The sequence below is a fragment of the Nomascus leucogenys genome, unplaced genomic scaffold, assembly GCF_006542625.1.
Source record: "Nomascus leucogenys isolate Asia unplaced genomic scaffold, Asia_NLE_v1 000813F_87108_qpd_obj, whole genome shotgun sequence".
Classification (NCBI taxonomy): domain Eukaryota; kingdom Metazoa; phylum Chordata; class Mammalia; order Primates; family Hylobatidae; genus Nomascus; species Nomascus leucogenys.
The window spans coordinates 42947-52870 of record NW_022096784.1 but is presented as its reverse complement, the minus strand read 5'-3'; the positions used below and the strand labels follow the sequence as shown (position 1 = coordinate 52870).

The 9924-nt window shown below is 44.1% G+C and overlaps 1 long non-coding RNA gene across 1 annotated transcript; it reads left to right on the top strand.

Annotated features, from left to right (window-relative positions):
- Positions 1-978: 978 nt before the first annotated feature.
- LOC115834043 lies at positions 979-4037 on the top strand. The gene is made up of 3 exons (XR_004029178.1): positions 979-1166; positions 3016-3232; positions 3975-4037. It is a non-coding gene; the product is annotated as an uncharacterized LOC115834043 (long non-coding RNA).
- Positions 4038-9924: the final 5887 nt, after the last annotated feature.

Here is a 9924-nt window from a genome sequence, read left to right as displayed (position 1 = left end):
ATTATCAGCACCTACTTGCCCCAGGAAGGCTCCTTTTCTTCCTCCATCATATTGACATTTAATTTATGATCTCTCCTCAAAATACAAAATGTTAAACACTTCATTTCTTGTCTGCGTTTCTCAGAGGAGACTCATGACCTGCCAAATGCTGCCATTGATTGCCAGTTGGTGCTGATGTGCCCTGCCCCGCACCTTTATGTCTGGTTGAGGGGACTGCTCCAGGGGTACCTGATCCTGACAGTGGTAACATGAACTCGATCTCTGGGCCAATTAGAGGGATCCACAGGGCTCTGACCTTTTCCTTCTGGACGGGGTAATTTCAATGGTACAGTGAATAACACTTCCAATACAAACAGCTTAGTCACTGTTTACAGTTTTAGAGTAAAAAATGCAAAGAAAAGTCTCTGTTATGTAGATATTTGAGGTTACTGTTCAGTGCCAGTATCTTTTGGGGATGGGACAGTCATTAGCTTTGGCAATTAACAGTTCCCAGAGCAATTTCTAAAACACAATTTCTGCTTGTCCACCAGGCCAGAATTAGACCAATTAGAAATAAGTCATCTTCTGTATTATTCACTTCGAAGCATCAGAATATGGCAGTGTTGCTCATGTCTAGGTTATTTTCCAGTGCATAATGCCAACCATCTGATATTTGCACTGTGTGATTACTGAAAGAAATAGTAGTGAGGGCAGCTTACCAACAGGACATATTGCAGGGAGGCCTCTCAGCTGCAGTAAATGGGATCTTGGATTTGGATTCTTCAATGTCCATCTAGAAAGCGGGGTGAGGGCTGCACTCCTTAGATGTCTGGTATTTCGCTCTTGGTTTCAGCCACACATAAACATTTGGGCAAGGCTTTGAGGCACACAGTCAACACTGATTAGTGTTGTTTATAACAAATAACTAATGACCTTAATTTGAAAAGCTTTTTTTCACCCCCTATTATCTGGTTGCAGGAAGGCAAGCATGTTCTCAGAGAAAGGACTCCTGTCAAATGTTGGATTCTTAAAGGATAAGGGCATGACAAGAGCAAAGACCTTGGGAAAGCTGGTCTGTTGCTGTTTGCAGAAGGTTCTAGAGCAGTGCTTCCAAAACTTGAATGTGCTCACCAACTTCAAGCCACAAATCACAGTTCTGCACTGGGGCCTTGGAGTCTGGATTTCCAGTAAGTTCCCGGGAGATAGCTAATGCTCCTGGCCCATGGACCACTCTTTGAGGAACAAGGGCTTGTATCAATGATTCTTCAGTGGGGGCAGAGATGGCATATATAAGAACTGAAGGAAATTCTTTCAGAATACACATCCCCCGCTTTTCCCACCAGGACTATCAAATTGGGGGAAATGAGGGCACGTATATTTATTTAAGGCTTTATTGAGGCATAATTTATTACCATAAAATTCACCCATTTTAAGTGAACAATTAAATGATTATTTGTATTAGTTGTACAACCATCATCACCACAATCTTATTTTAAATAATTTCCATCATCCCAAAAAGAAAACTTACTGTTTGCCATCATTCCCCATTTCCACCCCTAGCTCTAGAAAACTATTAATCTATGATCTGTATCTGTAGATTTACCTTTTCTGGACCTTTCATATAAATGGAATCATTTAATATGTGGACTTTTCTGCCTGACTTCTTTCACTTAGCATGGGGTTTTTGAGATTCATCCATGCTGTAGCATGTATGCAGTACTTCATTCCTTGTTACAGGCACATGGGCTTTTAAAAGCCTTTCATGGTGATTCAGTGGCCTCCTGGTTGAGGACCACCATATATATATATGTGTGTGTGTGTGTATATATAAAAGTGTATATATGTATATATGTGTATATATATATGTACATACCTTATCAGTTTAGAAATTATCATCTTCTTTTCAAAATTAGGAAGCTGAGAGGCTAAACAACTCCTCCAAGAAATTATGATTGAAGCCAGTATCTTTTGCCTTCAAACCCAAAGCCTTTTCCCTGATACATACTCTTTATAAATGCAGCAGATAGCAGGTCTGAGGTTATCTCAGGCACACAGTGCTCTTCCAGAACTCACCAGAATGCAACCAGGGTAAGACTTTGCATCAGTCTTAACAAAGGGTAACATTCAAAAGAAGTACACTTCCAACTTCAATAAAACCTTATAAAATGATTTAAGTCTTTATGGAAGTCCATGGACAAGGCACAGAAGAGGGGCATTACATTGCATCATATAGAGCAAACTAACAACCCACCTTACATGCCACCTCTTCCCCAAATTGCACCAAGTCTAGCAGCTGTCTCCTCCTCTAGGCCATACTTTCTATCTTCACTCTCCCTTAGCCCTTTTCCCTCAAACTCTAGCTTCTGCTGGCTGGCTTGTCTTCTGCTACCTCCTTCAGGGAGCTGTGATTTTCTTTGGTCTGGGAGTACCTGGCCCTCTTAATGAAAATCACCTTAGTCTTTCTCAGCATTCTCTCCCTTCTCCATTTGTATCTTTGTCCATTTCTTAGAGTGGCACTCCAAGAATTTGTAAGGGTAAAGAAGCCCATGACTAATTTTTAACTTTTCCTGTCCTGTTCACAAGCGTTGGAGATAGGTTGTGTTTTGGGCTACCATAGCCACCTTTTGAAGGGCTTCCAGGGGCCAGCCATGAATGCTGACTGGCTGAAGTCCAGTCTAAGGAAGGATAAAATCCATCCCTCTTCTTGTCTGGTCTTCCTTGGCTCGCTGCCATCCCAGGGCTCCTATTCTCAATATCAGGCTAGATTTAACCTTTTTGGTAAACACCTAGTAACAAAATAATTGCTTAAGGAAACTTGGTCTGTTTAAAATGTCATAGTTTTCACCTCATCCCAATCTAATAGTTTTCTTCTTGTTCTGGACACAGATAAGCATCTGTTCATAGCATCTCTTGTGATTAATTATTAATTTATTAATTATAAAGATATTCAAGTATATAATTATAAAATTATAATTAAAGAATTGAACATTATATAATAAAACAACTATTATTAATGATTATTAATTATTAATTCAGGCTATTCCATGCTGGGTGTGGAGCAGAGCATTGTGGCACATCAACAGTTTGAGTCTCTCTGATCTTCACTTTGTCCATGTCCTGGGCGCTTCTCCCTGCCTTGAGCTTCCTTTCCTTATTTAAAAATGAAGATCTGGCTACTTAGAACCTCAGGATCTCAGAAGGACAGAGGTGGAAGGGTCCTCGGAGCTTCTCTTAAACATTCTTCATTGTTCAGGTGAAGAAACCAGGATCCCCTGGGGTGAAGTGTCTTGCAATTATTGTCAGCATTTTAGCTGTGCTTGTATGTGAAGTTGTAGGAGAAACAGAAGGGAAAAAGTAAAGAGAACAGATTCTATAGAAAGCCAAGAGTGATATAGCAAAAGCTGGAAAACAGTAACATTTGAAATGGAAGTGAATTCCCAGACAAACCGTCTCTCTCTCACCCGTTGTCTGGGTCAGAGGAGTGTTGCGAATATTAAGTATAGTGCTAGAGGTAGATGGCTGACACATTATGGTTTTAAGAGACAAAAAGATTCTGAATAGCTTCTGGAAATGACACATCTAACATGGTCCTGGTACACTGCAGGTGCTGAATAAATATTTGTTGGTTGATTCAGGTAAGATGACAAAAGGTAGACATGCTCCATAGTGTGTGCAAAATTAACACGTTGGGGTTCCTGCATTTGGCTTGCAGGTCTCTTGGGTACTGGTTTGCAGGTCTCATTGTAAAGCTCTTTAAAGCTTCCCATTAGTGAAGAGACTGTCTACCTGCAGCAGATTCAGCTGAGTTCAATTTCACAGTCAAGACATTCTGAGTGTTTCCTCCTCCTTAATCTTTCCTAGAAAGTGGAGTTCAAAGGGAATAGAAAGGAGAGGCAGGGAATGTTACACCTCATGGGTCTGATGTCTAATTTTTGTTTAGTAGTAACAATGCTTTATAGCTTGCAGAACAATCTCACATACGTTCTCTTATTCAGTTCCCTCAGCAACTCTGTCAAGCCTGGGCTCCCGAGAACAAACATTTGGCTGCCTGATCCCAGGTCAGTGCCTGTTTTCTGCCTGCTCTGAGTTCTTTCGGGCCTGGCCACCCTGTGAGGTTTCCATGGCACCCTGAACAACATCCCAGCATCTCGGGCGGGACCTTTCCTGAGTGCTGCCTCCTAGTCAGTGCATCCTCTGGCAGAGCTTCTCTTGAGGTTTGGGGCTCCTCGCAGCCCTTGTTTCCCTCAGGAGATGTTCTGTGCTCAGAGACCATGACTCATGAGCTACAGGAAGTTCTTGGCATGCTCCCTGCATGCTGAAAGAAAATTAATGGCTCAGCGAGTGTTTGGTGAAGGAGAAGGGTGCAGGCAATGGCAGCAAAGTTCTCAGCTGGAAAACACCTGCTGGTCCATGGGGAGGTTGTCCCTGGATTGGCAGAACTGGGGAGTCCTACGTGGAATTGTGGGCCAGACAGTGTTTATGTTGAGGTCTCAGGTTGTGATAGTTAATACTGAGTGTCAACTTGATTGGATTGAAGGATGAAAAGTATCGATCCTGGGTGTGTCTGTGAGGGTGTTGCCAAAGGAGATTAACATTTGAGTTAGTGGGCTGGGAAAGGCAGACCCACCCGTAATCTGGGGGGGGCACCATCTAATCAGCTGCCAGCATGGCTAAAGTAAAGCAGGCAGAAAAACATGAAAAGACTAGACTGGCCTAGCCTCCCAGCCTACCTCTTTCTTCTGTGCTGGATGCTTCCTGCCCTTGAACATTGGACTCCAAGTCCTTCAGTTTTGGGACTCGGACTGGCTCTCCTTGCTCCTGAGCTCACAGATGGCCTATTGTGGGACCTTGTGATCAAGTGAGTTAATACTTAATAAACTCCCTTTTATATATATAATTATCCAATTAGTTCTGTCCTTCTAGAGAACCCTGACTAATACAGATTTTGGTACCAGGAGTGGTTCTAGAGGAACAGAATAGGAAGGATGGAGTTCTTTCATTGGTTTTGGGTTTCTGGTGTTGGCAGCTTAATATGATTAGACCCAAAAATGCTAAGGACCCTACTTCTAATAGTATGGAGAACACTGATAGTCCTTGGTGTGAACTGTTTAGAGAGTTATGCAAAATAAATGCATTTGATGCTCCTGATTCACTGCTCATGAGAGGCAAGGAGTCTAGTGATTCTATACATAATACCTTTGACCATATGTGGAGAACCAAAGAACATAATGAAGCTGGTTGATTGTTTCTAAGTTTAGTGGACAAAGTGATGAACTTTGTCATCACTGTGTTAGAGTCAGGGATTCTAACTCCTGGCTTCAGAAGCAGAAACTGAGCCTCAAATCTGCTAAGATTTCCCTGAGTGAGAGTCTTATCTGCTATAGAAAAAGGGCTGAAATTGTGGGAAAAAAAGCACAAGCTCTTATCATGTAAGGGGCTGACCTGCAATGAAAGGAGCATGCACAGCCTCGCCAGGTGTCTACTGCTAAAGTGAGGGCGTTGATTGGAAAAGAATGGGACCCTGCAACTCGGAATGGGGATGTGTGGGAGGACACTGATGAAGCTGGGGACACTGAGCTTGTAAACTCTGATGAAACTTTTTTTTGCCAGAAGAAACAGCTTCCCCATCGCCTCCCTGACCCATGCTGCCATCAGCCTTTCTCCCTTTGTCTGAGGAGATAAACCGTGCACTGACTGAGGCAACAGTGATGGCCTCCCCTGAGGCAGTTGCCAGGCCAGATAATGTTGATTCTCCTCAGGAGCCACGCCCAACACCCCTGTTTGCTTCTAGACCTATAACTAGACTAAAGTCCCATTGGGCCTGTAGAGGTGAGGTTGAAATATGACCCATGAGGAGGTGCACTTTTCGAGTGTCCTCAAAAAGAGTGTACTCGAAAAGAACTTCTTGAGCTTTCTAATTTATATAAGCAGAAATCTGGAGAACAGGCATGGGAATGGATATTAAGGGTGTGGGATAATGGTGGAAGGAACAGAGAGTTGGATCAGGCTGAATTTATCGATTTGGGCCCACTAAGTAGGGACTCTGCATTCAACGTTGCAACTCCGGGAGTTAAAAATGGTTCTAATAGTTTATGTGCTTGGTTAGCTAAAATATGGATTAAAAGATGGCCCACTATGAGCGAGCTGGAAATACCTGATCTCCCTTGGTTTAATGTAGATGAAGGGATCGAAAGGCTTGGGGAGATTGGGATGGTGGAGTGGATTATTCACTTTAGACCTACTCATCCCAGCTGGGAGGGTCCAGAAGATATACCCTTGACAAATGCCTTACAAAATAGTTTGTGAGGGCAGCACCTGCATCTTTGAAGAGCCCTGTAATTGCTCTTCTCTGTATATCAGATTTAACAGTGGGAACTGCAGTCACTCAACTACAAAATTTAAATACAATAGGAATAATTGGATTCTGAGGTGGCTGGAGCCAAGTGGCAGCACTCAAGTATCAAAGGCAAGGTGGGCAAACTACTGCAATGGACAGCAGAGGCAAAGATGCAATCAGAGTAGTCTGACTCATGTAGAGCTCTGGCATTGGCTAATTAATCACGATGTTCCTAGAAGTGAAATTGATAGGAAGCCTACTGCATTCCTACTTAATTTATATAAGCAGAAAACTTCTAGGTTGAATGGGCAAAAAACTAATTTGAATTATAAAAACAGAAAATCACAGCCCCTCAATCAATGTCCAGACTTGAGCCAGTTTACAGACCCACAACACCTTGAATGAAGGGGAGGCTGGGTCCCCTTGAGGAAGGACCCCACTAGACTACTGACAATTTATGCTGTTAATCTTTCTCCCATCCAAGCCAAGGAGACCTCTGGCCTTTTACCAAGGTAACTGTGCACTGGGGAAAGGGAAATGATCAGACATTTCAGGGACGATTTGACAATGGCTCTGTGCTGATGTTGATTCCAGGGGACTCAACATGTCATTGTGGTCTTCCAGTTAAAGTAGAAGCTTATGGAGGTCAGGTAATTAATGGAGTTTTAGCTCAGGTCCAACTTATAGTGGGTCCAGTGGGTCCCTGGACTCATCCTGTGGTCATTTCCCCAGTGCCAGAGTGCATAATTGGCATAGATATACTTAGCAGCTGGCAGAACCCCCACATTGGCTTCCTAACTGGTAGGGTGAGGGCTACTATGGTGAGAAAGGCCAAATGGAAGCCATTAGGGCTGCCTTTACCTAGAAAAGTAGTAAATCAAAAACAATATCTCATCCCTGGAGGGATTGCAGAAATTAGTGCCACCACCGAGGACTTGAAAGATGCAGAGTGGTGATTCCCATCACATCCCCATTCAACTCTTCCATTTGGCATCTGCAGAAGACAGATGGATCTTGGAGAATGACAGTAGATTACTGTAAGCTTAACCAAGTGGTGACTCCAATTGCAGCTGCTATACCAGATGTGGTTTCATTGCTTGAGCAAATTAACACATTTCCTGGTACCTGGTATGAAGCCATTGACTTGGCAAATGCCCTTTTCTCCATTCCTGTCCATAAGGCCCCCCAGAAGCAATTTGCCTTCAGTTGGCAAGATCAGCAATATACCTTTACTGTCCTACCTCAGGGGTGTATCAACTCTCCAGCTTTGTGTCATAATCTTATTCAGAGAGACCTTGATAACTTTTTGCTTCCACAAGATATCACACTGATCATTTACATTGATGACATTAGGTTGATTGGATCCAGTGAGCAAGAAGTAGCAAACACACTGGACTTACTGGTGAGACATTTGTGTGCCAGAGGAGGGGAAACAAATCCAACTAAAATTCAGGGAACTTCTACCTCAGTAAAATTTCTAGGGGTCCAGTGGTGTGGGGGCTGTTGATATAGTCCTTCTAAGGTGAAGGATAAGTTGCTGTACTTGGCCCCTCCTACAACCAAGAAAGAGGCACGATGCCTAATGGGCCTATTTGGATTTTGAAGGCAACACATTCCTCATCTGGATGTGTTACTCTGGCCCATTTATTGAGTGACCTGAAAGGCTGCCAGTTTTGAGTGGGGTCCAGAACAGGAGAAGGCTCTGCAACAGGTCCAGGCTGCTCTGCCACTTGGGCCATATGACCCAGCAGATTCAATGGTGCTTGAGGTGTCAGTGGTAGATAGGGATGCTGTTTGGAGCCTTTGGCAGGCCCCAATAGATGAATCATAGTGGAGGCATCTAGGATTTTGGAGCAAGGCCCTGCTATCTTCTGCAGATAACTACTCTCCTTTTGAGAGGCAGCTCTTGGCCTGTTACTGGGCTTTGGTGAAAACTGAATGTTTGACTATGGGTCATCAAGTCACCATGCGACCTGAACTGCCTATCATGAACTGGGTGCTTTCTGACTCATCTAACCATAAAGTGGGTTGTGCACAGCAGCATTCCATCATCAAATGGAAGTGGTATATATGTGATCGGGCTCGAGCAGGTCCTGAAGGCACAAGTAAGTTACATGAGGAAGTGGCTCAAATGCCCATGGTCTCCACTCCTGCCACTATGCCTTTCCCCCAGCCCACACCAATGGCCTCATGGGAGTTCCCTATGATGAGTTGACAGAGGAAGGGAAGACTAGGGCCTGATTCACAGATGGTTCTGCATGATATGCAGGCACCACCCAAAAGTGGACAGCTGTAGCACTACAGCCCCTTTCTAGGACATCCCTGAAGGACAGTTGTGAAGGGAATTCTTCCCAGGGGGTGGAACGTTGAGCAGAGCACCTGGTTGTGCACTTTGCATGGAAGGAGAAATGGCCAGATGTCTGATTATATACTAATTCATGGGCTATAGCCAGTGGTTTGGCTGGATGGTCAGGGACTTGGAAGAAGCATGATTGAAAAATTGGTGACAAAGAAAGTTGGGGAAGAGGTATGTGAATGGACCTCTCTGAGTGGCCAAAAACTGTGAAGATATTTGTATCCCATGTGAGTGCTCACCAACAGGTGACCTCAACAGAGGAGTATTTAAATAATCAAGTGGATAGGATGACCTGTTCTGTGGATACCACTCAGCCTCTTTCCCTAGCCACCCCGTCATCGCCCATGAACAAACTGGCCATGGTGGCAGGGATGGAGGTTACACATGGGCTCAGCAGTATGGACTTTCACTCACCAAGGCTGACCTGACTATGGCCACTGCTGAGTGCCCAATTTGCCAGCAGCGGAGACCCACACTGAGCCCTTGATATGGCACCATTCCTTGGGGTGATCAGCCAGCTACCTGGTGGCAGGTTGATTATATTGGGCCTTTTCCAACATGGAAAGGGTAGAGGTTTGTCCTCATGGAATAGACACTACTCTGGATATGGGCTTGCCTATCCTGTATACAATGCTTCTGCCACGTCTACCATCTCTGGACTCACAGAATGCCTTATCCACCATCATGATATTCCACACAGCATTGCCTTTGACCAAAGCCCTCACTTTACGGCTTAAGAAGTGTAGCAGTGGGCTTATGCTCATGGAATTCACTGGTTTTTACCATGTTCCCCATCATCCTGAAGCAGCTGGATTGATAGAATGGTGGAATGGCCTTTTGAAGTCACAATTACAATGCCAAATAGATTACAATACTTTGCAGGGCTGGGACAGAGCTCTTCAGAGGGCTGTGTATGCTCTGAATCAGCATCCAGTATATGGTACTGCTTCTCCCATAGCCAGGATTCACAGGTCCAGGAATCAAGGGGTGGAAGTAGAAGTGATACCTCTCACTAGTGATCCACTAGCAAAATTTTTTTTTCTTGTTCCCATGACGCTATGTTCTGCTGGCCTAGCGGTCTTAGTTCCAGAAGGAGGAATGCTGCCACTAGGAGACATAAGAACTATTCCATTAAACTGGAAGTTAAGATTGCCACCTGGACACTTTGGTGTTGTTGAAGTTAAGATTGCTCCTCCTACCTTTAAGTCAACAGGTTAAGAAGGGAGTTATAGTGCTGACTGGGGTGACTGAC